The sequence below is a fragment of the Gracilinanus agilis genome, chromosome 4, assembly GCF_016433145.1.
Source record: "Gracilinanus agilis isolate LMUSP501 chromosome 4, AgileGrace, whole genome shotgun sequence".
NCBI lineage: Eukaryota > Metazoa > Chordata > Mammalia > Didelphimorphia > Didelphidae > Gracilinanus > Gracilinanus agilis.
This window is the reverse complement of record NC_058133.1, coordinates 111,195,564-111,223,332: the sequence shown is the minus strand read 5'-3', so window position 1 is coordinate 111,223,332 and position 27,769 is coordinate 111,195,564.

Below are 27,769 nucleotides of genomic sequence, written 5' to 3'. Positions count from 1 at the left end.
ATCAGAGAAAGAGGAAATGGGTCTATGTATACAAAAATATTACTGGCAACTCCTTTCGCAGTGGCCAAAAGTGAGAAACTAAGAAGGTACAAAGAGAAACTAAGAAACTAGTGGGGTAATGGCTAAATAAATTATGATGTAGGAATGTAATAAAATATTTTTCTGCCATAAGAAATGAGGAAATAGATGGTTTTAGAAAAAGTGAAAAGAACTTGAAGTACAGTTCTGTTCTGTGATTTAAAAAAAAAAAACATTATAAAGATGAAATATACCATTCACCTACCACCAGAGAGGTGATGATTTTAAGATAAAGAGATCTGCATTTTCAGGCATGACCAAAGTGAGGATATTTTTCTGAATTAATCATTTATGTATTGAGTACTTTTTTTTAAATATGCTGAGTGGGTTAGTGGGTTGGGCAGATAATAAAATGGAAAAAAAGATAAGGTAATTGAAAAAGATTCATGATTAGCAGTGTTATTAAAGATACAGCATTTTGAGAAACTTTGCACCAAAAAACAAGCCCACCAATTTGGAACTATGCCCAGAGGGCTATAAAATTGTACATACTCTGATCCTGTCACAACCTTACTGGGTCTGTATACCAAAGGGATCACAAAAAGGGGGAAAGGAACTATTTGTACAAAAATATTCAGAGCTGCTCTTTTTATGGTGGCAAAGAACTGAAAATTGAGGGGACAGCTATCAATTGGGGAATGCCTGAACAAATTGTGTTATATGATGTTGATGGAATACTATTGCATTATAAGGAATGATGGACAGGATGATTTCAGAATGAGCTAGAAAAATATACATGAACTGATGCAGAGAGAAATAAGCAGAACCGGGAGAAAATTGTGCACGGTAACAGCAATATTGTCTGATAACCAACTGTGAAAGACTTGATTACTATCAGCAACACAATGATCTGGGACAATTCTGAGGGACTTAGGACAAAGAATGCCATCTACCTCCAGGGAAAGAACTCTTGTCATCAGAGTGCAGATTAAAGTATACTATCTTTCACATTACATTAGTTTATTTATTTATGGTTCTATTTGGGGGTCTCAGTTTTATATGAGTATTCTCTTACAACAATGACCAACATAAAAGTATATTTTGCCTGATAATACATGTACAACCCAAATCAAATTATTTATCATCTCTGAGAGGGAAAAGGAAAGGGATGGAGGGAAACAATTTGGATCTTATAATTTCAGAAAATTGATGTTGAAAATTGCTATTACATGTAATTGAGAAAATAAAATGTTGAATAAAAACAGACCCACACAAGATTTAATAAATGTTTAGTATATTAAAATGTGTTACATTATTTTTATTTTATGTTTATGGTTTGTATGTTATTAATTTTTTTTCTTTAAAAACAACAGAAAATGAGTGGAACAGTCAAAAAACATGCCAGTCAGGCCATTCATCAACATTTTATTTGTTATTTTTGTTGTTCAGTTGTTTTAATCCTGTCCAATTCTTCTTGACCCAATTTTGGGGTTTCTTGGCAAAAATACTGGAATGGTTGCCATTTCCTTCTCCAGCTCATTTTCCATATGAGGAAACTGAAGTGAACAGCTAAGTGGCTATTCCAGGATGACAGAGCTAGTAAGTAAATCTGAGATCAGATTTGAACTGAGGAAGAAAAGCCTTCCTTACTCCAGCACTTTATCTACTACACGGCCTAGCTGCCCATGTATTTATTAGATGCTTGATAAGAGCCAGGTGATGGTTGTTGGTGGTGGTAGTTGTTCTTTGTACTCATTTGAAGAGGACCACGATAAGTTCCAACTACTTATTAGATATCTCAAATTGGATGTCCTGGCTATATTTCAAATCCAACATGTCCACAGAATAGCTCATGGTATTTTCTCTCAAATCCTCCCCAATTCTTACCTTCTCTATTACTATCCAGACACCATCCTCCTCCTGAGGACTGATGCATGAAACCTTAGTATCATGCTCCGTTCTCCATAATCCTCATTCCACATTGCTTCTCTGTCCCTAAAACTTCTCATTTCTATCTTTACAACAACTCTCATATCTGTCCCCTTCCATCCACTCACACAGCCACCACCTTAGTGTGGAACTTCATCATCTCATGCCTACACTATCCCAATAGCCTACTGTTTAGTCTCCATGCCTTAAATCTCTCCCTGTTCTGATCCATCATCTACTCTACTATCAAAGTGATCTTCCTTAAAAGGTAAATCTGACCACATCTCTCCTCCTGCTGAATAAACTCCAATGCCTCCCTGTTGCCTTCTGTGGTAGACCATTAATAATAACTGAGGAAACAATCCAAGCTATATGATTTATTAACAAAACAGGCATGATAAACAGGTCAATAGATTTCCCAGGCAGTACAAAGACCCTGCAGAGACAGTGACACAGACTTATAGGTATTAAAAATAATTAATCAAATAAGATCAATTAATAAAAGAAAACAATTAACAATATAAAATTAAGCAATCTGATTTCTAATTATAGGAAAAATTGTTTTTGTTGGTCAGTCTTTTCAGTAGTGTCCATCTCTTCATGACTCCATTTGGGGTTTTCTCGGCAAAGCTACTAGAGTGGTTTGCTATTTCTTCCTCTAGCTCATTTTACATATGAAGAAATTAAGGCAAACAGTGTGAAATGACTTGCCCAGGGTCACACAGCTAATAAGTGTCTGAGGCCAGAATTGAAATCATGAAGATGAGTCTTCCTGATTTCAAATCCAGTGCTTTATCCATGAACAGCCTAGCTGCCTCATAGGAAAGATTCAGAACTTTCCAAATTGGAAGGGGAAAAGAGTGAGTTTTGGTTGAGTAGAGAGCAGCGCAAGTAAGTTTCAGAGTCTTTCTTTTCCCAGAACTGAGAGATGCTGATTAATTGCATCCACTTGCATTTAATAATAGATGGCTTATATCATCTAGTTTCCTATGGATGATTTACAGAAAAAACCAGATGGAGGAAAATACACTTGGTAACTCAAGATGGAGTAAGTGTTCACAAGATAGAATCTAATCAGTCCTCTCAATTCCCACCAAAACAATTCCAACTTGTAACTGGTCTTCACTCCATTTTGTCATTCTAGGATCAAATATAAAATTCTCTATTTGGTTTTTAAAGGCCTTCACAAATTGCTCCATTGCTACTTTTCCAGTCTTCTCAATTCTTTACTCATTCCCACACACCCTATGATGGGAAACATTGGCCTTTTCATTGTTGTGTCTTACCCATGGTAGTCAATGATCATGCTTTTTCTCTGGCTGTCCCTCATTCTCCTTCCTCACTTCAGTATCCTACTTGCCCTGATTTCCTTCAAAACTCAACTCAAATCCAACCTTCTGAAAGAGGACTACTTTTGGTCCCAGTACCCTTCCCCACGATGGTGAATGCCTTCACTTGAGATTACTTGCCATCAACTTTATATCCATCTTGTATGTAGACACTGTAGTTGTTTGTATATTGTCTTCTCTGTTAGAACACAAGATCCTTGAGGGCAGGAATCATGTTTTTGCCTTTCTCTGTATCCTCAAAGCTTAGTCTGGTGCATAGTATGTTAAATACATATTTGGTGGTGGTGATAAAGATAATGATGATGATATTTCAAAATATTCATGGAATATTTCTTTTTGTTGTATTGAAGAACTGGAAACAGACATGGTATTATAAGTTTTAGAATCTTACAAGTATATGAATTAAACAAGTATATGAATTAAAATAATTGAATTGTGGTCACTGTTTATAAAAATAATTAACTAGTCCAGTCAAAATGACTGCAAGCAGCTTTTATTTACAATTGGGTAGAGATATGAAATATAGGAAAGAGGTAGGAAAAAATTACCTAGCTACAAATACCCTAAATCCTAGACCTTGAATGCAGATCCAAAAGCGAGTTTCACCAGAATCCAAGGTCCTAATTAGGAAGCTGAAATCCAAAGAGCCAGGAGATGCTGAAAAAAATGCCTAGAGCCTTTAGTGCACAAAGAATCTCACCAGAGCTCATGCTGAAGAGTGTTCCACCTAAGTGTCAACCAAGAGAGAGGGCCTCCTCGCTGAAGAATCAAGGAAGCAAAGAGTGAATCTTGTCCTCAGTCTTGCCTTTTATAGTCCTTTTTTCCACATCCCTTCCTATCTCTCTCCCACTTCACAGGAACCAATCATAGCCTCCAAATTTGCCTAGCACTGCCCAAGATGAGGCGGTGCTTGTGGCCTTTGGGGGTGTGAACTAGTAAATGACTTGTGAGCTCTCTTACCTAGTGACTTACCAAGTGCTAAGTAGGGATACTTCAAATTCTTGATTTGATTAAATTAAAGGTTGTTGATTGAGTACATTAAAAATAAACAGAATTCAATTCTCTTCACAGTATCCATTGGGAAATGACTAAACAAAGTGTGGTATATGAATAAAACTGAACTCTGCAATTTTCATGAGTCAGTTTGGCCCCAAAAGAGAACTGAGAAAATGGATTCACCATCCATCATGTTACAAACTTTGCCCCCATATCTCAGTTGCTGTCTCACCCTGAACTACTCTTAGTGCTGGAGAATGTGATGGATCATAACCTCAAAATGATGGCACTCACCATTGTGTGTGTGTGTGTGTGTGTGTGTGTGTGTGTGTGTAATAGTTTCAAGAATTTTAAAGTTCAGAATGAGCCAAAGCTAATAATGAAATTAAATGTCTTTCTCTTATGATTTTAAAAAATCAAATTGAGAAGTACAAGATAAAAGAGGCAAGGCTAGATAACAACTTTTTACCAAAAAAAAGACATAATAGTCCTATTGTACCGAAAGATTTATATGAGTCATATTGTGGTGTGGAAACAAAAATAAATTTCAATGTGATCTCAGCCTCCATTGAAAGAGGTAGTGCCAAAAATGAGAGAGGTGGTCACCTGCATTCTGCCCTGGTTAAACCACATCTAGAGTATTGTGTTTTGGGCACTGTATTCCATGAAGGACATGAATAAAAGAAAGGGGATCTAAAGAGGGACAACCTATTAAGACCTTCAGATCATGCCATAGAAAGATTAGTTAAAAGAACTGGGAACATTTAGCTGGTAAGAGAGGACCAAAGGGAATAGGAAGCCATCATCCAATATTTAAAGAAGTTATCATTCCTCAAGCTATTTTCTTTTCTTTTTTTTTCAGTTACATGTAGAAATATCTTTTGGCAATTGTTTTCTGACATATTAGGATTCAGATTTTCTCCCTCCCTCCCTGGTGATAAATAGAGTGGTAAATAGTTTTATGTAGGTTATACCAGTGCTTTCATATAATATATATATATTTCCATATTGCTCATGCCATGACAGATAAAACATATCACGCATATAATGAAAAAACTCATAAAGAAAATAAAGTAGAAGATGGCATGCTCTGATCTGCAATCACTCTCCAACAGTCCCTTTTTTGGCTATAGATAGCATTTTTCATCTTGGGTCCCTTGTGAACATCTTGGGAATCTGCTTGGCTAATAATTGTTTAGTCTTTCACGGTTGATCATCATATAATATTTCTGTTCCTGTATACATTGTTCTCCTGGCTCTGTTCACTTCACTTTGCATCAGTTTATATGTCTTTCCAAGTTTTTCCAAGCTCATCCTACTCGTCATTTCTCATGGTGCAATAGTATTCCATTATGACCATATACCACAAATTGTTCATCCATTCCCCAAGTGAAGAACAACCCCTCAGTTTCCAATTCTTTGCCACTACAAAGAGAGGTGCTAAAATATTTGGTACAGATAGATCCTTTTCCCTCATCTCTGATCTCTTTGGGATACAACACCTAGTAGTGGTATTGCTGGGCCAAAGGGAATTTCAGAGTTCTATGGCCCTTTGAGTGTGGTTCACCTTGCTCTCCAGAATGGTTAAGTCAGTTTACAATTCCACCAACACTGTATTAGTGTCCCAATTTTCCTACAACCTCTCCAACATTTATCATTTTTTTTGTTAGTTGGTCTGATAGGTATGAGATGGTATCTCTTTTTTATTTGAAATTTTTATTTAATTAATTATTTTAGAATATTTTTCCATAGTTACAAGATTCATGCTCTTTCCCTTCCCTCCACCCAGCCCCTCCCGTAGCCAATGAGCAATTCCACTGGGTTTTACATGTGTCATTGATCAAGACCTATTTCCATATTATTAGTATTTGCACTAGGGTGATCGCTTAGAGTCTGCATCCCCAATCATATCCCCAACGAACCATGTGATCAAGCAATTGTTTTCTTCTGTGTTTCTACTGTGTTTTTACACAGTTCTTTCTCTGGATGAGGATAGAGTTCTTTCTCATAAGTCCTTCAGAATTGTCCTGGATCATTGCTTTGCTGCTAGTAGAGAAGTCCATTTCAATTGATTGTTCCACAATGTATCAGTATGAGGTGGTACTTCAGAGATGTTTTCATTTGAATTTCTCTAATAGTGATTTGGAGCATTTTTTCATATTACTATAGATGGTTTTAATTTCTTCTTCTGAGAACTTCCTATTCATATCCTTTGACCATTTTTCAATTGGGAATTGTCAAGTTATTTTCAAGAAAAGAAATTTTGCTTGTTCTGCTTAGCCACAGGGGGCAAAATAATAGAACTAAGAGTAGAATCAAGGAGCAGATAGGTAACAGTGGATAGAGCACAAAGCCTGGAATCAGCAGGATCTGGGTTCAAATATAGCCTTAAATGCTTCCTAGCTACCTGGCCCTGGACAAGTCACTTACCCCCAATTGCCTAGCCTTTGTCACTCTTCTCTCTTAGAATTGGTACTAATACAGAAGATAAGGGTTTTAAGAAAGAGTAAAAAAGGGGGCAGCTGGGTAGCTCAGTGGAGTGAGAGTCAGGCCTAGAGACAGGAGGTCCTAGGTTCAAACCCGGCCTCAGCCACTTCCCAGCTGNCTCAGCCACTTCCCAGCTGTGTGACCCTGGGCAAGTCACTTGACCCCCATTGCCCACCCTTACCAATCTTCCACCTATGAGACAATACACCGAAGTACAAGGGTTAAAAAAAAAATTTAAAAAAAAAGAAAGTAAAAAAATCATTTATATGAAGTTTGGAAAAAAAAAAAAACCCTGTCTAGTTCCTTTAACTAACATGCCATTCCTCATGCTATGCCATCCAGAGACTCAAAGCAGGATCCTTCTAACCCAGATAGTAGCCAAAGCATGAATGAGGAAATGGCATCAATTTGTCTTAGTTCCTTATGAATGCAACTCAGTTTCAATTCAGTAGTCAATCAACAATCTGTCTCTTCGCCATGTAATTAGTGAACAATAACAAATCTATACATGTTCTAAACCAGGGAGTAGAACCTTTTCATGACATTTCCATTACAAAATTACTCAAAATAATTTCAAAGAGTTTTGTTGAATTTTTTTTTTGCATGTCTTAATGGGATGATACCTAAGAATGTCCGATATTTTGTCCTTAGAACAAGTAATATTTCTCTAACAGCCTCTATTGATTATTGGCAGCATATGGGAATTTACATTACATGTCACTGTACCTTTTACCAGCCCCAGACTCTCTCTCCTGCTATTATATGTTGAATCACAGAGTCCCAGATTCCTTCTAGTCCAACCCTTAGCCAAGCAAGCAACCCCTGTGTGACACATCTTACAAATGTCCTCTGCTTCCAGAACTTCAGGAGGGAGAATCCTAAAGCAGCTAAGTGCTCTTTTGTTCAGATCTAATTGTTAAGTAAAAAATCAAGTGAGTTTCTTTGTCATTTTTCGTTTTGGCTCCCAGTGTTGCTTCTGGGTTCAAGTTGAACAAGTTTAATGCCTCTTCTAATTAACGGTCTATCAAATACTTAAACACAACAACCATGTCCTCTCCAAGTCTTTTCTTCTATAAGCTAGCCATAATAATAGATATTCTTACTGTCAGTTTTTTCATATGAATTGGATTATGGCAGCTGGTGGTACAGTGGATAGAACACTGGGCCTGGAGTCAGAAAGACTTCAGTTCAAATCCAGCCTTGCATACTTACTGGCTGTGTATCCCTGGACAAGTCACTTAACTTTCACTTCAGCTTCCTAATCTATAAAATGGAGATAATAATAAAATGGATTGTTGTGAGGATAATACTAAGATGCTATCTATAAAGTGCTATCTAAATACAGCTACTTAAACTATGATTACTTTAGTTCTCTGCATTATTCCATTGGTTCACAGGATCATAGGATTAGAGATTTAGAAACGATCTGAAAGGTCGTGAAGTCCAATTCCCTCATTTAAAAATTGAGGAAACAGACTCAGTTCTTTGAGTAAAGTGACATATCCAGAGTCATGAAGTTATAATAAATATCTGAAGTAGGATTCAAATTGAAGACTTTCAACCATGGCCTGGGTCAACCACGTGCTTATTCTCCCAAATAAGAACTCTAGTATCACAATGTCCTTGGTCCAATGGTAGGAGTTCACTCTACAGGGTTTGTTTCCTCTCTTCGGATCATTGCCTCTACTCTAGAGTAAAGCTCTGGGGAAAATTGAATTTCTTAAAAAAATCTGAAAAATCTTAAGAATGTCTAGGCTTCTGTCTAGTTTCCTCGAAAAATGGGCAATAGTATTTCCAGCTGAGGATCTGTCAGTCAATTGACAAGCAATTATTAAGTTCCTGTTGATAGAGTTAATTCTTTTTTTTAAACATTTATTAATATTAATTTTTAACCTGTTTACATGCTTCATACCCCTACTTTCCCCTTCACCCCCTGCATTCCCACCACCCGTGGCCAACGCATATTTCCACTGGTTGTGACTTGTGTCCTTGTTCAGGGCCTATTTCCATATTGTTGTTAGTTGCATTGGTGAGGTAGTTTCGAGTCTACATCCCCAATCATGTCTGCCTCAACCCGTGCATTCAAGCAATTGATTATCTTCTATGTTTCCTCTCCTGCGGTCCTTCCTCTGAATGTGGGTAGCATCTTTACCATAAATCCCTCAGAGCTGTCCTGGGTCATTGCTTTCTGCTGGTACAGAAGTCCATTACTTTCGATTTTACCACAGTGTATCAGTCTCTGTGTACAATGTTCTTCTGGCTCTGCTCCTTTCACTCTGCATCAGTTCCTGGAGGTCTTTCCAGTTCACCTGGAACTCCTCCAGTTTATTATTCCTTTTAGCACAATAGTATTCCATCACCAGAATATGCCACAATTTGTTCAGCCATTCCCCAATTGAAAGGCATACCCTCCTTTTCCAGTTCTTTGCCACCACAAAAAGCGCAGCTATAAATATTTTCATACAAGTCTGTTTATTTATGATCTCTTTGGGGTACAACCCCAACAATGGTATGGATGGATCAAAGGGCAGGCATTCTTTTATAGCCCTTTGAGCATAGTTCCAAATTGCCAGCCAGAATGGCTGGATCAGTTCACAACTCCACCAGCAATGCACTAATGTCCCAATTTTGCCACATCCCCTCCAGCATTCATTATTCTCCCCTTCTTTCATTTTAGTCAATCTGCTAGGTGTGAGGTGATACCTGAGAGTTGTTTTGATTTGCATTTCTCTAATTATTAGAGATTTAGAACATCTTCTCATGTGCTTATTGATACTTTTGATTTCTTTACCTGAGAATTGCCTATTCATGTCTCTTGCCCATTTTTCAATTGGGGAGTGGCTTGATCTTTTATACAATTGCTTTAACTCCTTGCATATTTGAGTAATTAGACCCCTGTCAGAGTTTTTTGTTATAAAGATTTTTTCCCAATTTGTTGTTTCCCTTCTGATTTTGACTACATTGTTTTTGTTTGTACAAAAGCTTTTTAGTTTAATATAATCAAAACCATTTAATTTACATTTTGTAATTTTCTCTAACTCTTGCTTGGTTTTAAAATCTTTCCTTTCCCAGAGATCTGATAGGTATACTATTTTGTGTTCCCTTAGCTTATTTATAGTTTCCCTCTTTATATTCAGGTCATTCACCCATTCTGAATTTATCTTCGTGTAGGGTGTGAGATGTTGATCTAAACCTAATCTTTCCCATATTGTTTTCAAGATTTCCCAGCAATTTTTGTCAAATAGTGGATTCATGTCCCAAAAGTTGGGCTCTTTGGGTTTATCATACACTGTCTTTTCTTTAACCCCAAGTCTATTCCACTGATCCTCCCTTCTATCTCTTAGCCAATACCATATTGTTTTGATGACTGCTGCTTTATAGTATAGTTTAATATCTGGTACTACTAGGCCCCCTTCCTTCACATTTTTTTTCATTATTTCCCTTGATATTCTTGATCTTTTGTTATTACAAATGAAATTTGTTATAGTTTTTCCTAACTCAGTAAAGAAGTTTTTTGGTAATTTGATAGGTATGGCGCTAAATAGGTAAATTAATTTGGGTAGAATGTTCATTTTTATTATGTTAGCTCGTCCTACCCATGAACAATTAATGGCTTTCCAATTGTTGAGATCCAGTTTTATTTGTTTGGAAAGTGTTTTGTAGTTGTTTTCGTATAATAGCTGTGTTTGTTTTGGTAGATAGATTCCCAAGTATTTTATATTGTCTAGGGTGATTTTAAATGGTGTTTCTCTTTCTACCTCTTGCTGCTCTAATGTGTTGGAAATATATAGAAATGCTGATGATTTATGTGCATTTATTTTGTATCCTGCCACTTTGCTAAAGTTGTTGATTATTTCTACTAGCCTCTTAGTTGATTCTCTAGGATTTGATGGAGTTAATTCTTATTGGGACTCATTCAAAGAATTGGTTGATGACTCAACTTACTCCATTCCAAGGAAACAAGCTTTATTTTAAGGGAATATAGTAACAGAGTAGCTAGTCTAGTAAGTAAGTAATTAAGGTTAGGGGGTCTGGTAAGTAAAGGCAGCAAGAGAGTGAAGAGTGCAAAAGGTAGGAGTTAGGAGATAAGGGAGTGGGTGGGGGAATCTCAGGATTGCTTTTTATCTTGATTAGTTACTAAGGAAGGGGCCATTTGTTTGGGCAGTTGGTGCCCTGTGCCTCCAAGGAACTGATGGCACTTCCCCCCCTCCCCAATTCTTCAAAGACTCCAAAGGAGGACCATGAGTGTGGATATGGACCATTGTTTGAACCTAGTCCTGTCTGTCTGGGAAACTGAACCCCCTGACCTTGCTGTCCAGAGACTCCAACCAAGGACCTAGGTTATATCTAAAAACGGACACGAAGAGTTTTCTCATAATTGTGAATCTAAGCAACTCATATGTCTTCTCTGAAAGGCAACCCCATTCTAACCAACTAGTTATTGTTTCTCTGTTCTTTTGATTATGTACCGATACTTAGCAACATTTGTGGCACTTTTCAGTCCACATCAGTACTTTTTTTTGTGCCTGTATCAAGGATGGAAAAACAAAAATGAAATAGCTCTTGCCCTCAAGGAGATTAGCTTCTACTGGGGGAAGCAACATGTGTGTAGGTGTATGTGAAGTAAATGCAAGGTAATAAGAATAAAAAGGGCATTATCAGTTAGGGGGATCTGGAAAGGCTCCATGCAGAAGGAGCCTTACACTAAATTTTGAAGAAAACAAGGGCCTCCAAAAAGGTGGAAGTGAGGAAACTGTGCATTCCAGATATCAGAGAGAGCCAGTGCAAGAGCTCAGAGATGTGAGGTAGTATCATTTGCAAGCAATAGCAGTTTGTGATGGGGTTTTTAAATATAAACAAGAGCATTTAAAATTTGATCCTGGAGGTGATAAGGAGCATTAGAGTTTATCAAGTAAGGGATGGGCTGGTAACATGGTCAGACTTGTGTTTTAGGAAAACCACTTTGGCTACTGAGTAGAGTGGCACTCCACTGTGGAGTAGAAAGGAAGCTGAAGCAAACAGGGAAGTGACTTGCCCAGAGTCACACAGCTAGTAAGGGTCTGAGGCTGTATTTGAACTCAGGTCATCTCAGTGTTCTATCCACTGTATCACCTAGCTGCCATAGGCTATTTAAGGGAGCAGCTAGGTAGTACAGTTAGATAGGGCTCTAGGCCTGGAGTCTGTGGGAACCTCGGGTCAGACCCGACCTCAGACACTAACTAGCTGTGTGACCCTGGGCAAATCATTTAACAGTTATCTAGCTCTTGCCCTCTTCTAACTAGAACCAGTACTAAATCAGCAGGTAAGGGTTGGGGGGTAACAGGGGAAGAAGATGAAGAAAAAAGATTATTAATAAATATGCTGAACGTCACACCGTATACTAAGATAAGGTCAAAATGAGAACATGATTTAGACATGGAATATGCTATCATAAGCAAATGAGGGGAGTATGGAAAATTTTACCTATTAGATATACAGTTAAGGGGAAAATATATGACCAAATAAGAGATAGAGAGATACGGGGTGTAAAAAGTATAATGTAAATATAAAATGGATAATTTCGATTACATTAAATTAAAAAGAGTTTGCCCAAATAAAATCAAGATGGAAAGCATGAAAGTGGAGGGGAGTTTTTACAGCAGGTTTCTCTGATAAAGTCCTCATTTCTCAAATATACAGAGAACTGAGTTAAAGTTATAAGAATACAAGTCATTCCCCAAATGATAAATGGTCAGAGGATATAAATAGCCAGTTTTCAGAAGAAGAAATCAAAGCTATCTACAATCATATAAAAATGCTCACAATCACTATTGATTAGAGAAATGCAAGTTAAAACAACTCATATTTACCTCATATTTATTGGATTAGCTAAGATGACAGAAAAGGAAAATAAGATTGGAGGGCATGTGAGAAAATTGGGACACTAATACACAGTTGGTCCCTTTATAACATTCTAAGCAAGTGATCCTTCAGAGTCTGCTTGATAATCTTCAGGGATGGAGCATCTTGGTGGCTCAGAGGATGGAGAGCCAGGCCTAGAGGTAGGAGGTCCTGAGTTTGAATCTGATCTGACACTTCCTAGCTATGTGACCCTGGGCAAGTCACGTAACCCCAATTGCTTAGCCCTTACCACTCGTCTGCCTTGCCTTGAAACCAGTATGCAGTACTGATTCTAAGATTCTAAGGTAAGGGGAAAGAAAGAGAAAGAGTCAACTAGGTGGCTCAGTGGATAGAGAGCCTGATCTGGAGATGGGAGATCCTGGGTTCAATCTGGCCCAAGACACTTCATAGTTATATGAATCTGGACAAGTCACTTAATCCCACTTTACTGTTCTTCTCCCTTGGTGTCAATTCGATGAAAAAAGGTAAGAATTTTTTAAGAATAAAGTTATTGAAATAGTCCAGGTAAGAGATGATGAAGGTAAGGAAACAATATCTCTTAAAGAGTTACAAACTAGTTAGTTGACCAAGGATACAAATTTGTTAGTTCCAGAGCTGAAATCTGAACTGGAGTCCCCCAGCCAATGCTTCTTCCTCCTTTTGTCCCTCTATGGAAGTGATTGCCTACCCTCAACTGAATATTACCATGCTAGAACCTCGGGATTTCCTCAGATTCCCACCTCCCAAACAGAAGAGACCCAGAGGTTTCTGCCTGTAAAAGAATCCTTACTTCCCCTATATGCTGCAGTAAACTCTGGTGAAAGCTCATGAGCCCCAGATGTCCCCAGGACCAGAAACTATTCCTTCATCCTTGTCTTGAGTTTTGTTTCTGCTGCCTCACCAGAGGACAGCCCCATGCTGCTGTGGAGGTCATTTCCTTCCTTTTTCTTTCTCTTTCTCTCTCTTTTTTAACCCAGACCATCTGGCTTAGAATCGAAACTGATTATCAGTTCCAAGGCAAGAGAGCAGTAAGGGCTAGGTGATTGGGGTTAAGTGACTTGCCCATGGTCACACAGCTAGGAAGTGTCTGAGACCATATTTGAACACAGATCTTTCTGATTCCAGCCCTCTTTATCCACTGAATTAACCAGCTCGTTTCCTTCTAAACTTAAGATCTTAACTCCTTGCTCTCCAATCCCCTCCTCTGTTAAAAGGAATGTCTGACTGGTGGAAGGTCTGATCCTTCCTTTCATATCATGTGATCATGCCCAGATCCATACTTTGTAATCACATCACTCAGCATTCTCCCTTCTACTCAATGCTTACCTAAATCCTACCCATCTTCCAGGGCCTTACTGAAGTCTTGCTCCTTCCTGAAGAATTTTCCAATGACTTCATCCTAGAGCAATTTCTAAGTCCACAGACCTCTTATTGCACTTATTATTTAAATGAGGGGAGGGGAAGGAGAAGAGAAACAGACATTTATTAAGCTCCTACTGTGTGCCAGACATTATGCTAAGTGCTTTACAAATATTATCTCACTCTAGCCTCATGACAACCCAGGGAGGTGGTGCTATGATTATCACCATTTTACAGTTGATGAAATTAAGGCAGATTTACACAGGGCCACACAGCTAGTAAATATCTGAGACTGGATTTGAACACAAGTCTTCCTAAATCTAGACCCAAGGCCCTATCCACCGAATCACCCAGATGCCAAAATCAGCTGTATTGGTATTTACTCAGCCTCTGCTGGGTATAGTCACTTAGTATTTCCAACTGGCTATAGTCAGTCAATCAATTGAGAGACAGTAAAACTGGCATAAAAATATGTAGTATTCATTAGCTGGGTAGGCAACAGTCCAACTGGAAAGTGTCTTGAAGTTAGACCCAGGAGTTTGAGTTTAATGTGGAAAAGAACAGGGAGCTACAGTCGGTTCTTAAGAGAAGTAGTAATGTAATAAGATGATGAAAACTATTTACGAAAATTAATCTGGCAATGGTATAAACAATGGCTTAGAAGTGGTAAGACTGGAGGTAAAAGAACTATCATCAAAAATAAGAGTGACCAAAGTCTAAAAAAGGCACAGAAGACTAGAATAGGAGGCCGGCTAGTCCAAATTCCTCTTCTTGTAGACGAGGAAAATCCCCTCGTTTTATACTTTGAATTTTGGAGAGCTGATTATTTAATTAATTATTTAATTAAGATGTTAATTATTTTGCCCATTCAGCTAAGAAGTGTTGGAACCTGGACTCAAACCTAGATCTGACTTCAAATCCAAGGCTCTTTCCACCTCACTAAAACTAAGGAATTCTCTAAACTTGAGCAGAGATAAAATAATTCACCTTCATTGTACATAAGCCAAGATGAGTTATAGCAGTGATGGAGAACTTATGGCACACAGAGTGCTCTCTGTGGGTACACAGCTGCCCTCCTTCCTCCACCCACCACCTCACCACCCCCTATTTCCTTACTAGAGAGGCAGAGGGCTTTGGGTGGAGCTGCTTCCCTCCCCCTCTCCACCACGTCTGATGACAATCCTTCACATCACCTGCCCCTCCGCCCTGCAGCCAAATGGGAGTGCTTTCTCCCTGCCCTGTGTAGGGTAAGGGGGGACACATGGTCTCTGGGGGGCTGGACACAGCACTCGGTCTTGGGGGGACGGGAATAGGTCCTGGCATTCCATCTCTAAAAGGTTTGCGGTCACTGAGTTATAGGCCTACAACATGGCAGAAATGATCCTGTCCCTGGGGTCAGAAGAGTCCCCAGGGATTCTATTTCTGATTCCAAGTAGGTCTGTGACCATGGATCAGCAAAACTTAGCCTCTCTCATCCTCAGTTTCCTCATTGTAAAATGGGGATGATGATCATCATTTCTATGTCACTAGGTTCTCAGAAGACTCACATGAGATCATGTATATTCCACTCACAAATTCCTAGGAGTTAAGACTGGGATTTATTCTCTAGCAAAAGAGCTACACAGTGAGATCAGCAAGACAGTGTATGATAAACCCAAAGAGCCCAACTTTGGGGACAAAAATCCACTATTTGACAAAAACTGCTGGGAAATTTGGAAAACAATATGGGAGAGAATAGGTTTAGATCAACATCTCACACCCTACACCAAGGTAAATTCAGAATGGGTGAATGACTTGAATATAAAGAGGGAAACTATAAATAAGTTAAGTGAACAGAAAATAGTATGCCTGTTAGATATCTGGGAAAGGAAAGATTTTAAAACCAAGCAAGAATTAGAGAAAATTACAAAATGTAAAATAAATGATTTTGATTACACCAAACTAAAAAGCTTTTGTACAAACAAAAACAATGTAGTCAAAATCAGAAGGGAAACAACAAATTGGGAAAAAATATTTATAGCAAAAAACTCTGACAGGGGTCTAATTACTCAAATATTCAAGGAGTTAAACCAATTGTATAAAAAATCAAGCCATTCCCCAATTGAAAAATGGGCAAGAGACATGAATAGGCAATTCTCAGGTAAAGAAATCAAAAGTATCAATAAGCACATGAGAAAGTGTTCTAAATCTCTAATAATTAGAGAAATGCAAATCAAAACAACTCTCAGGTATCACCTTACACCTAGCAGATTGGCTAAAATGAAAGAAGGGGAGAGTAATGAATGCTGGAGGGGATGTGGCAAAATTGAGACATTAGTGCATTGCTGGTGGAGTTGTGAACTGATCCAGCCATTCTGGCTGGCAATTTGGAACTATGCTCAAAGGGCTATAAAAGAATGCCTGCCCTTTGATCCAGCCATACCATTGTTGGGTTTGTAACCCAAAGAGATAATAAATAAACAGACTTGTATGAAAATATTTATAGCTGCGCTTTTCATGGTGGCAAAAAACTGGAAAATGAGGGCATGCCCTTCAATTGGGGAATGGCTGAACAAATTGTGGTATATGCTGGTGATGGAATACTATTGTGCTCAAAGGAATAATAAACTGGAGGAATTCCATGTGAACTGGAAAGACCTCCAGGAATTGATGCAGAGCGAAAGGAGCAGAGCCAGAAGAACATTGTACACAGAAACCAATACACTGTGGTAAAATATAATGTAATGGGGCTTCTGTACTAGCAGCAATGCAATGACCCAGGACAATTCTGAGGGACTTATGGAAAAGAACACTACCCACATTCAGAGGAAGGACTGCAGGAGTGGAAACAGAAGAAAAACAACTGCTTGAACACATGGGTTGAGGCGGACATGATTGAGGATGTAGACTCTAAACTACCACACCAATGCAACTATCAACAATTTGGAAATAGGTCTTGATCAATGACACATGTTAAAACCAGTGGAAATACACATCTGCCATGGGGAGGGGGGGAGTAAGAGCATGAATTATATAACCATGTTAACTTTTCAAAAAAATAAATATTAATAAATGCTTAAAATAAAAAAAGAGCTACATATCTGAACAGGATGCCATTGAATACAAATCATGGTAGGAGTGAGGAAACCTTACCAGAGGAATAATTAGAAAGAGGAAAAAGTCATGCATCGCAGAGGCACAGACAAGTTCTTGGATCAAAAATTCTGGCTCCTTCCTGGCTTATCCCACAACCTGTCCAGGTGGTGGCAGCAGCCTCTGAAGATTCCCTTGAGGATTAAAGGTATTGCTGTATAGAAGAAAGTGACCTGGCTTCTGCATCAGACGACCTGGATTCAAATCCCTATCATCCAGGTAGAAAGTAGCAGGGAAAGGAATTAAACCCAGGTCTTAAAATTCCACTTCTGTTACATCCAAAGCCACCCCACAGCCACGCTGGGAGGTTTGACCTTCAGAATAAAAATTATCTTCTCCATTTTGTGCTATGTAACCAAATGTGTGCTGGACTCGGCTCAAACTGTCTAGGATAGTGATGAGTAAACTTTAAAGAGGGGGCCAAAGGAAAGGAAATGCTCATCTGTCAGTCTGTTTCTAAGACAACTCTTTCGAAGTTTCAATGTATTGTATCCTACTCATTGTATTCATCAGATTAGGAATAATGTCATGTGGCAGGCTAGAACATTTCAGGGGGTTGCATCTGGCCCATGGACCATAGTTTGCCCATCACTGGTTTAGGAGAGAAGCATATTTAATTTTTAGAGTCAGCATTTACACCTTGGAAATGTGCAAATCAGAGCTTGACCTATTGTTTCATTGATGATCTAGATTTAATAAAGGATTGGAGAAAATATCCATAATACAGATAAAAATTGCCGGCCTGCTCCCATTGGGGGACACCAATATGGAGAAGCTCCAGAAGAGGAGAGTCACCAGACCACACAATGAGGGGCAAACCCGCCTGCATTGGAAACAGGGCAGGTGGAAGCCTCCATGCCAGATCAGCAATAGAAGTGGGCCAGTGAGTGGCTGCTCCACTTTGGTCTGGCCAAGACAGAGACTCCCAGTCTCAAAATCAAACAAAACATTAGGATAGTAAACACTCAGAGTGAAAAGTGGTATTAAAAATTGCCAAGCAGTATCCTACCCAGTGCAGACTTATTTTCTTCGTTTCTTTGTTTTCGTTTTTGTTTTAATCTTTTATGGTCTGTCTTGGAATCCATCTATACTAAGTATAGATTCTAAGGAGGAAGAGTGGTAAGAGTTGGGTAATTGGGGTTATGTGACTTGCTCAGGCTTACAAAGCTAAGAAGCCTCTGAATTCAGATTTGAACCCATGTCCTCCCAACTCCAGGCCCTTCATTCTATTCACTGTGCTCCCTAGCTGCCCTGGAAGTCTTTTCTATACCAGCCCATATTGTCATTCAGCCTCTGCCTACAGGCTCAAAGTGATTGACCAGCATCCTATAGGCCATCGTAAATGACGTGTAAAGCACACACAAATTGATTTAGGCTCTTTTATCTGGGTCCTATAGCTGGAAATAACCCTGAATTTACTAAGTAAGTTAGGAAGAACTTTCTGCCATAGAAAATGGAGATGAAGAGAGAGGAGGGCAAAAGAGAAAATAAAAACGATGAAATTCCCAATCTGTCAGCTTAGAACACTTTGGTCCAGATCACACTCCTTCTGCTGGCCAAGCATGGCAAAGTCCCTAAAAGTCTTGCAATCACTGATCCGCTTTTTAGTTTGGTACTTTATGTGAAGACTTTTTAAGAATGTCCGAGGACAGCTTATATTAGTCCATAGGAAGGATGAAATCTCTCCTCCTTTCCCTACCTGCTTCCCCTTCATCATGCACAAATACCCAGTGATGCCCAAGAGGCAAGCAGCACCAGGGCCTTGAGGCCAGGGCATCTCTGGTTCAGGTTGACTCTCAAGTCACCCAAGCATCCATCCCACTTCACCTGCTTTGTTCCTTGCTATAACAAGACGCTGACATCAACATAAACTTGTTTTTGAGAGTAGACACCAGTTATGACTCAGATGACGCACATACACAATTGAAAAAAAGCCTTGGGTACACCTCACCTCCTTCCGTCTGCAGACAGTCACGTTCAGGACTGTAACCACACAGATAATTCCGAAAGCCTGGGTTCCTCCATCACACAACCAGGAGGCCCATGGGAGGGGAGGTCAGGCTTCCTTCTGTCTTTTGGGTTGGGATTACAATAACAACAACAACTCAAATTTCTATAACACTAGAAAGTTCATGATACTCCTATGAGTAGATAGTACAAGTATGAGTATCCCCATTTTACAGATGAAGAAACTGAGCTCTGAGAGTCAAAGTGATTTACTTGTGACCACACAGCTAGTCTGTCTTAGAGCAAGAATATGAACTTGAATCTCCAGTTGTTTCAAGTCCAGCAGCTAGACTTGATTTTTTTGAAATTGAAATTAATTTTTTTTTGAAATTGAAATTAATTTTTTAAATTAACAAGCATTTAATTTCTCCCTCGCTATCTCTTTTTCCTTCCTTCCCTCCTGCCTCCATCTAAATGAAAAGGAAACAAAGCAAAAGAGAACCCTCTAGACTTTCAAATCTATTACACTGCTTCTAAAACTCTCAGACTCTTATCTCCTTTTTTTCCCCTTTTTACTGGTTTTTTATTACCTCTTGTTTTGACATCACTTTCATTTCTGAACATATTTCTCCTCCTTCTCTACCCATCAAGCCATGCCTTGTCACAATGAATAAAAACCAAAGAGAGGAACAACATGAGTTGAGCAAAAGTAGCCAACACATTAAGTCAATGTTCCCCCACCTCTGCAAAGAAGGGAGAAAGGGGCATGTTCTCATCACTTCTCCCAAACAAGCCATCTTTTTTGTTTGTTTTTGCTTTTTTTAAACAAGCTTTTATTGGTATTTTGTTTCTTACATCAAGACAGTATCCTGTGTATTCACCTTCCAGAGATGTCCCATACCATATGACAACTCATGTTTTTCAGAAAGGAAAAAAAATTCAGCAAAACTGGTGAAGACATGAAAAACTCTGAAAAAAAAATATGCAATATGTCATACTTGTGGCCCTCCCACTCCACAAAGGGGTAGGTTGGGATGTTTGGGTTTTTTTTTCATATCTCTTCATTTGAATCCCACTTGATCTTTATAATTCTGTTACACTGAATTTTGAATTTTGGAGTATGACTATTCTTTCCATTTTCATTGTAATAATCATGTTTACTGTTTTATTGGTTCAACTAACTTCACTCTGAATTAGTTTATGTAAATTTTCCATGCTTCTCTCTTTTATTGCACACATCATTTCTTAGTGTACAGTAATATTCCATTACATTCACGAACCACAATTTGTTTAACCATTCCTCGTTGATGGGCATCTACTTAGTTTTCATTTCTTAGCTATCACAAAAAAATGCAGCTATAAATATTTTGGAGTACTGTTTTTCTTTTTTCTTATGAATAGCTTTCTTCCTCCCAAGTCATCATAATCAGACCAGCCTCAAGCCCAAGAGCATAATTAGACATGTATAAGGAGTTCAATGGCACACTGCTAACTCCCTCCAAACATGGCTTTTTCATTCGTCGTTGTTGTTCAGGCATTTTTCAGTTATGTTCAACTCTCGGTAATCCTTTTTGGGGTTTTCTTGGCAAACATACTAGAATGGTTTGCCATTTCCTTCTCCAGTTCACTTTATAGATGAGGAAACTGAGGCAAACAGGGTTAAGTGACTTACCCAGGACCACATAGCCAGTATCTGAGGCCAGATTCCTTGCCTAGGGCTGGCTCTCACCTGTCCTCACACTGAAGAGGGTGTGATGGCTGCAGTGATTTCAGAAACTGCAGGAATAGTGATGGGACAAAGTAGGGGGGGCAGGCAAGGGATGTTAGACCTCACTCCCCCAAAACATACTGTCGGTCCCTATAAAACCATTGATGTATGGCCTCAAAATGTGACCACTCTTGGCATCCAGCAAGGCTGATACCATACAGTTCCACTCATAGCTCTACATCCCTTGTCTTTCTTTCCAGTAAAGATGCCCAAGACACCAACCAACAAGGGGGTTGAGGTGGCATGTTAAGAGAGAGGGTATGGCCTTGGTATATAACTGTCTGAAGGAGGAAACCTACAAAGGGATAACGTTTCAGGGTTGATGAAGGTCTTTTCAGTTTTCTCTGAATTCAGCACCCTGGGAAGAACCTCCTTATCAACCCACCCTAAGTCTTATTCTCTTTCCACTAAGCCACAATTCATTTATTACAGCACAACTATGTACAAACACTCTGCTGAGTTCAGACAAAAATGAAGTATAAGATATGGTTCCAACCCTCAGGGCACTGACCTCCAGTTCCTAGGAGCTGGTGGAATGGACAGACTCTTGTGAAATTTTCAACAGAAAATTGCAAACTTCACAAGACCTACCTCCTGACTTTCACTCCATCATGGCAGGGAGGGGAGAGGAGAGGAATTTTTATAGTTTTGCAATTACATTTAGGCAATCAAAAAGGGTGTATACATGAAGTTAAAAGCTTCGCATAGGTCATGGTACCTGACCCTCCCCATTTCTTGTCTCTTGGATTCCCATTCTCTAGCATCTCAAAGTCAATACCATATCCCCAAAAGAGAAAGGTAGCTCATAGCTGATGAGAGCTGAAAGGAACACCTTTCCCAATGAGACAGCCTTCTCTGGAACCCACTATGAAGCCATGTCATAGGAAGAAAAATGGACTTGAAATTAGTGGTCCTGATTTGGTTTGAGTTATATGTCCACCACTTATTGGTTGAGACATCATACTCCAGTCTCTCTCTCCCTCTCTCTCTCTCTCTCTCTCTCTTTCTCCCTTTCCCTCTTCCTCTCCCTCTCCCTCTCTCTCTCTCCACCTCTCTTTCTTGCTTTTTCTTTTTTTTTCTCTCACTTTCTCTCTTTTTCTTTCTTTCTCCCTCTTTTTCTTGCTTTCTCTTTCTTTCTCTCTCTGTTTTGTCTTGTGTAATTAGAAAATCTTGAACCCTTGGACTTCATCTCCTAGAGACCTCTTCCCTTTGTCCTTATGTACTGTACATAAAAGTTTGTTGTAAGGGGGCAGCTGGGTAGCTCAGTGGATTGAGAGCCAGGCCTAGAGACAGGAGGTCCTAGGTTCAAATCCGGCCTCAGACACTTCCCAGCTGTGTGACCCTGGGCAAGTCACTTGACCCCCATTGCCTACCCTTACCAATCTTCCACCTATAAGTCAATACACAGAAGTTAAGGGTTTAAAATTTAAAAAAAAAAAAAGTTTGTTGTAACTCCACCCTCGCTCTTTTCTCTTGCGACTGTGGCTGAGTTAGCTCCCTTTTTACTCTAGCTTTTTATTTTAGGTATTATTAATAAACCTTATTAAATATAACACTTGGAGTATTTGGATATTAATTTTTAATCTTACAGCCTCAAGTTCTTACTCTCTGAAATGGGGGTAATGATACTTACATTAATCAACTAACATGTGTGCTGGACATTGTACTAAGCCCTGGGGATACAAAGAAAAAGCAATAAGAGCCCTCAAGGAGCTTATATTCGAGTGGGAGAGATGACATATAGGAAAAAAATCATTACATACATTTAAGATAAAAGCAGAGTAAATGGAAGGCAGCCTTAGAGGAGAAAAGGCATTAGCAGCTGAGGAGACTAGGAAAGGTTTCCTGCAAGAGATGGTCATTCTCAAAGTTGCTCTGAGGAAAACATTTTGTAAACCTTAGAGCCATGAAAGCAAACCTATGGCATATGTGCCAGGCACATGCTAGAAGGGGCTGCTTCCTTCCCCCTCTCCACCCATGCCTGAGGACATTTCTTATATCACCCACCCCTCAGTCAGCAGCCCAATGGGAGCACTTCCTCTCTCCCTTGTCTGGGGTAAGGCATGCAGCGTGAGGGTTACAGCTTGGGCATTTGGTCTCTATTGTTCTCTAAAAGACTCACCATCACTGTCTTAGAGCCTTGTATACTCCATCTCCATGCCTGGAATTGTTTTTCTGCCTCTGCCCTGACTACTCACATCCCTGGCTTTCTCAAGTCCCTTTTTAAAAATTTTTATTTTGAATATTTTCCCATAGTTACATATTTCATGTTCTTTCCCTCTCCTCCAACTCCCCTTCCCCCCTTAGCCGATGCACATTTCCACTGGGTTTTACATGTATCATTGATCAAGACCTAATTCCATATTATTGATAATTGGACTAGAGTTATCATTTAGTGTCTTCATCCCCAATAATATCCCCATCAGCCCATGTATTCAAACAACTGTTTTTCTTCTGTGTTTCTCCTCCCACAGTTCTTCCTCTGAATGTTCAAGTCCCTTTCTTAAGGATCCACTGGTAATACAGATAATCAAAGCCGGTGGGCCAGGCTCAGTGAATCCTGATAAGAGACCATCAGAAAGAGAATAGAAAGTCAAGTAAGTTTAGTAAGAAGCAAAAAAGCAGAGCAGCTATCTCTCTGGATACTGGAATAAAATCCTCACAAATCAAAGGATAAATCTATCTCTTATAGTTATATAAAATTGTCAGTGAAGGGAACCTCATAGCATTGCAGTGATAAGAATAATTTGTGGGTGGGTGTGGTCACAATGTATGTGTCTATATGTTTGTGTGTACTTCCACATACACGTGTGTAAATGTACATGTTCCAGTTCTGCTACAAGACCCTTAGCAAGTCACTGTCCAACCTCATTTACTCCTCTATTTTTAAAAATCCTTAACTTCTGTGTTAGTATCAGCTCTAAAACTTCTGTCTTAGTATCAGCTCTAAGACAGAGGAGCAACAAGGGCCAGGCAAATGAAGTTAAGTGACTTGCCCAGGGACAAGTAGCAAGTAAGTGCCTGAGACCACACTTGAACTCCAGTCTTCCAGACCGGATGCTCTATCCACTGAACCACCTCACTGCCCTTTTTTCCTCTTTAAAGGGGACAATTTAGACCAGATGATCTCTAGGGTCTCTTCCTGCCCTGACTTTCCAGTTCTAGAGTATAGAGGCCTACCAATATGGATATATTTGAGTGCATGGGTGTGTATGGATGCCTGGAAGGAAGAATTATACAAATCTCAAATTGAGAGAAATCATGCAGAAAGTCCTCCTTGCAGAGAAACCCCAGCCAACTCCAGCTCTGAAGGCTTTGAGGTCAGTAAACAAACTCCCATTGAAACCTCTTTACAAAAACCAGACTGGAATTCTCAGTCACAAAGACTTGAATGAACCTTACAGTGAGCCACAGGGTGTCCCAGTGTCAGGAGGGAATCTAGAATTTGACTGCCATCAGTAAGGGGGATGAGCTTTCATTTCAGAGCCAGACATGTGGAGAACTCAAAGAGAGGGTGCCGCGAACAGCTCTGGTAGGGTAGGAAGAGCACTGAATCAGGGTTCAGATTCTGACTCTGCCATTTACCACCTGTGTGACCTTGAGTAAGTCACTGCAACTCTCTAGGTCTCAATTTCCTCATCTATTTCTGAGTCTATTTTCTGATAACCCATTTATTGATCTGGTTCATTCAAGCCTGGATCCGAGTTCCTTTTAACCTGGAAGCTCTCAGAAATATATACAGGCGCTGTATATATTTAAACTCTCTCATTCAACCAGTCCCTGGAACAATGCCCTGAATACTGTAGGAGCCTAATACATATTTGCTTAGGCTTTTGGTATTGTTCCAGTTTATTGGGAATGTGAAGAGGTGTCAATGGGTGACATTAGGTTGAACTTAGCTTCTAGCCTGTACCTGCCCAGCTCCTGCTTCAACCTCTTGCTGTCATTCCAGAAATAACTCCAGAATTGGAGCCAAAGGACTTGAGTTTGAATCCTGGACCTGTTTTCCATCATCTAGCTGCCCTCAGGTAAATCACCAATGTCTCTAAAAGGAAGCAATTGAACTAAGCGATCTCCAGGATATTTTCTAGCTTTAAAGCTTTGAAAACCATGAGTTTGACCCGTCCTGAGGGAAAATAATATAGAGTAGATAGTTTCCATTTCCTGTATTACTCTCAGATTGTCTCATCCAATCTTTTTCTTCTCCCACCTCCTCTGGGTTACCTATTCCATTTTCTTTGTCCCCTTTCCTGGCCTCTACTAGAAATAAATCTCTTAATTGATTTAAAAAAAAAACCCTTACCTTTGGTCTTAGAATAGAGACTAAGTATCAGTTCCAAGGTAGAAAAACAGTAAGGGCTAGGCAATTGGGATTAAGTGACTTGCCCAGGGTCACACAGCTAGGAAGCGTCTGAGGCCAGATTGGAATCCATCTGCAGGTCTGGCACTCCATCCACTGAGCCACCTATCTTCCCTTCAATTCATCTTGTAGACAGCTCCATCTAGAAGGGAACTGATGCTTCTCAGTTTGAATTTGTCATTTCTATTGTATAAGTAAGGAGTAGAATGATGGAGAGAGAAAAAAGGAGAGGAAGGATGCAAAGAGGGCCCAAGAAACATGGTAGTTTGCCCTCAATAGAGGCCAGCGGAAATAGCTGAGGGCTAGAAGTCAGAAAATCTTGTTTCTTTTCTTTTATCCAATGCTTACTACCTGGGCAAGTCACTTGATTGGGCAATTCCCTTTCCCTCTCACTTTCCTCATCCGAAAAAGGAAAGGATTGAAGCAAATAGTTTCTTAGGTCCTTTCCCAGCACCCTGTCCTCTGAAACCTCTCTGGGTCTTAGTCTCCTCATCTGTAAAATAGAGACATAACTGTCCTTCTCCCCTGGTTATTGGAAGGAAAAAGTTTGTGGCACTATGAAAATAATGCTGTTATTTATGGGCTGTGATGTCTCATAGCAGTTGAGCACTGTCATGGTCCAGAGATTATTGGAGCTTTGCAACTCTGATCTCTGACTCTCTGGGGGTTTGCAGCCACTGTCTGAAAACTTTCCTCCAGCCCCTGTCTCTGATGGAGACTCTAAGCATCTCTCGGATATCTCGTCCTCTAGCCTCAATCATTCCTTAGAGTGGTAGGAGGTACACCAGGTACCCACCGTTCCACTTGCCCTAATAGAGGGAGAGAACAAAACTCAGAGGTGATATAGGACTTGTCCAGAGGCTCATGGCAAATCGAGGGCAGGGCAAGGAGAGTTGAAGCATCTCAGGGCCTTGGGCAAAGCCATGTGCCTCTCTCTCCACTGGGCTGGTTCTTATCAGCCAACCAGGATGATACCGGAGGAGCAAGAAGCTCCAGTTCTGTCTGGAATCTGGATGGAGGCAGGCCAACTCTAGGGACCCAAAGGTCCAGGGATCAGGGAGGAAGGCCTCTGTTCTCCAGGACTAGCCACTAATGTTCTCTACTTCCCTCCTCCAGCCTCAGCACAAATAAAATTCAAAAAGTGCTGTTAGGTTTCTCTGTCTGTCAGACTTTAGAAATGACTTGGTCTCAAAAAGCCAACAGAAACCCAAACCTCAGTCTGGTCTGCCCCTCCCTCACCCCAAGCCCCTGCCATCCTGCCCAAGAGAAAGTCCTGACGCTGGAGAAAACCCTGACGCAGCAGTGGGGCACTGGGCTCTCTTTGCCCTGATGCCTCAAATGTTCCAGGGTGGAGGTGAGAAGAAGGGAGAGCAGACAAGCAGGAGCTAGAATTGCCCAGGCTAAGGAAGAAAAAGGAAAACGCCTTTGGAACTTCTGTCTTAGAATCGATACTAAATATTAATTCCAAGGCAGAAGAGTAGTAAGGGCTAGGCAATTAGGGTTAAGTGATTTGCCCAGGGTCACACAGTTAGGAAGTGGATGGGTCTGGCTCCATTGTATATACAAAGGGACAAGAGAAACTCAATTCATACTGGTGCTGGGGAAACTTAAGATGAATCACAGGGATCCTGGGATTTTAAACCAGAAGGACCCTTCAAGATTCTTTGTTCCAAGGGGCAGCTAGGTGGCTCAGTGGATTGAGAGCCAGGTCCAGAGGCAGGAGGTACTGAGTTCAAATTTAACCTCAGATACTTCCTAGCTGTGTGACCCTGGGCAAGTCACTTAACCCCCATTGCCTAGCCTTTATCACTCTTCTGCCTTGGAACCAATACATAGTACTGATTCAAAGACGGAAGGTAAGGGTTTTAAAAAAAAATTCTTTGGTCCAACTCTTAGGCAGGTCATCCCAACTCTCTGAGACTCAGTTTCTTCATCTATATTAGTGATTCCCAAAGTGGGCACCACCTCCCCCCCCCCCCCCGCCGTGGGTGCTGCAGCGATCCAGGGGAGCGATGATGGCCACAGGTACATTTATCTTTCCTATTAATTGCTATTAAAATTTTTAAGAAATTAATTTCCAGGGGCGCTAAGTAATATCTTTTTCTGGAAAGGGGGGGGGTAGGCCAAAAAAGTTTGGGAACCACTGCTCTATATGATCCTTACCAGCTCTAAATCTTATGATTTCCTTTATTTTACAGATGAGGAAACTGAGGGTCAAAGAAGAATACAACTTGTCCAAAACCACACACAGAAAGTAGCAAAGCTGCAATTCAAGCCCATGTCTTCTGATTTTTAAGTTAAACAGAAAGAACTTCCTGCAATGATAATATCTTAAAACTGGAAGAAACCTTCATAAGTAGGGATATTAGAAATCATCACATCCAAACTCCTTATTTTACAGATGAGGAAACTAAGGACCAATAAGTTCAGTGACTTGCCCAGGATCACATATGTAGCAAATGTCTGAGGTGGGATTTGAATTCAGGACCTCCTGACTTCAAGACAAGCACTTTATTCATTCTACCTTTTTGCCATGGAATGACA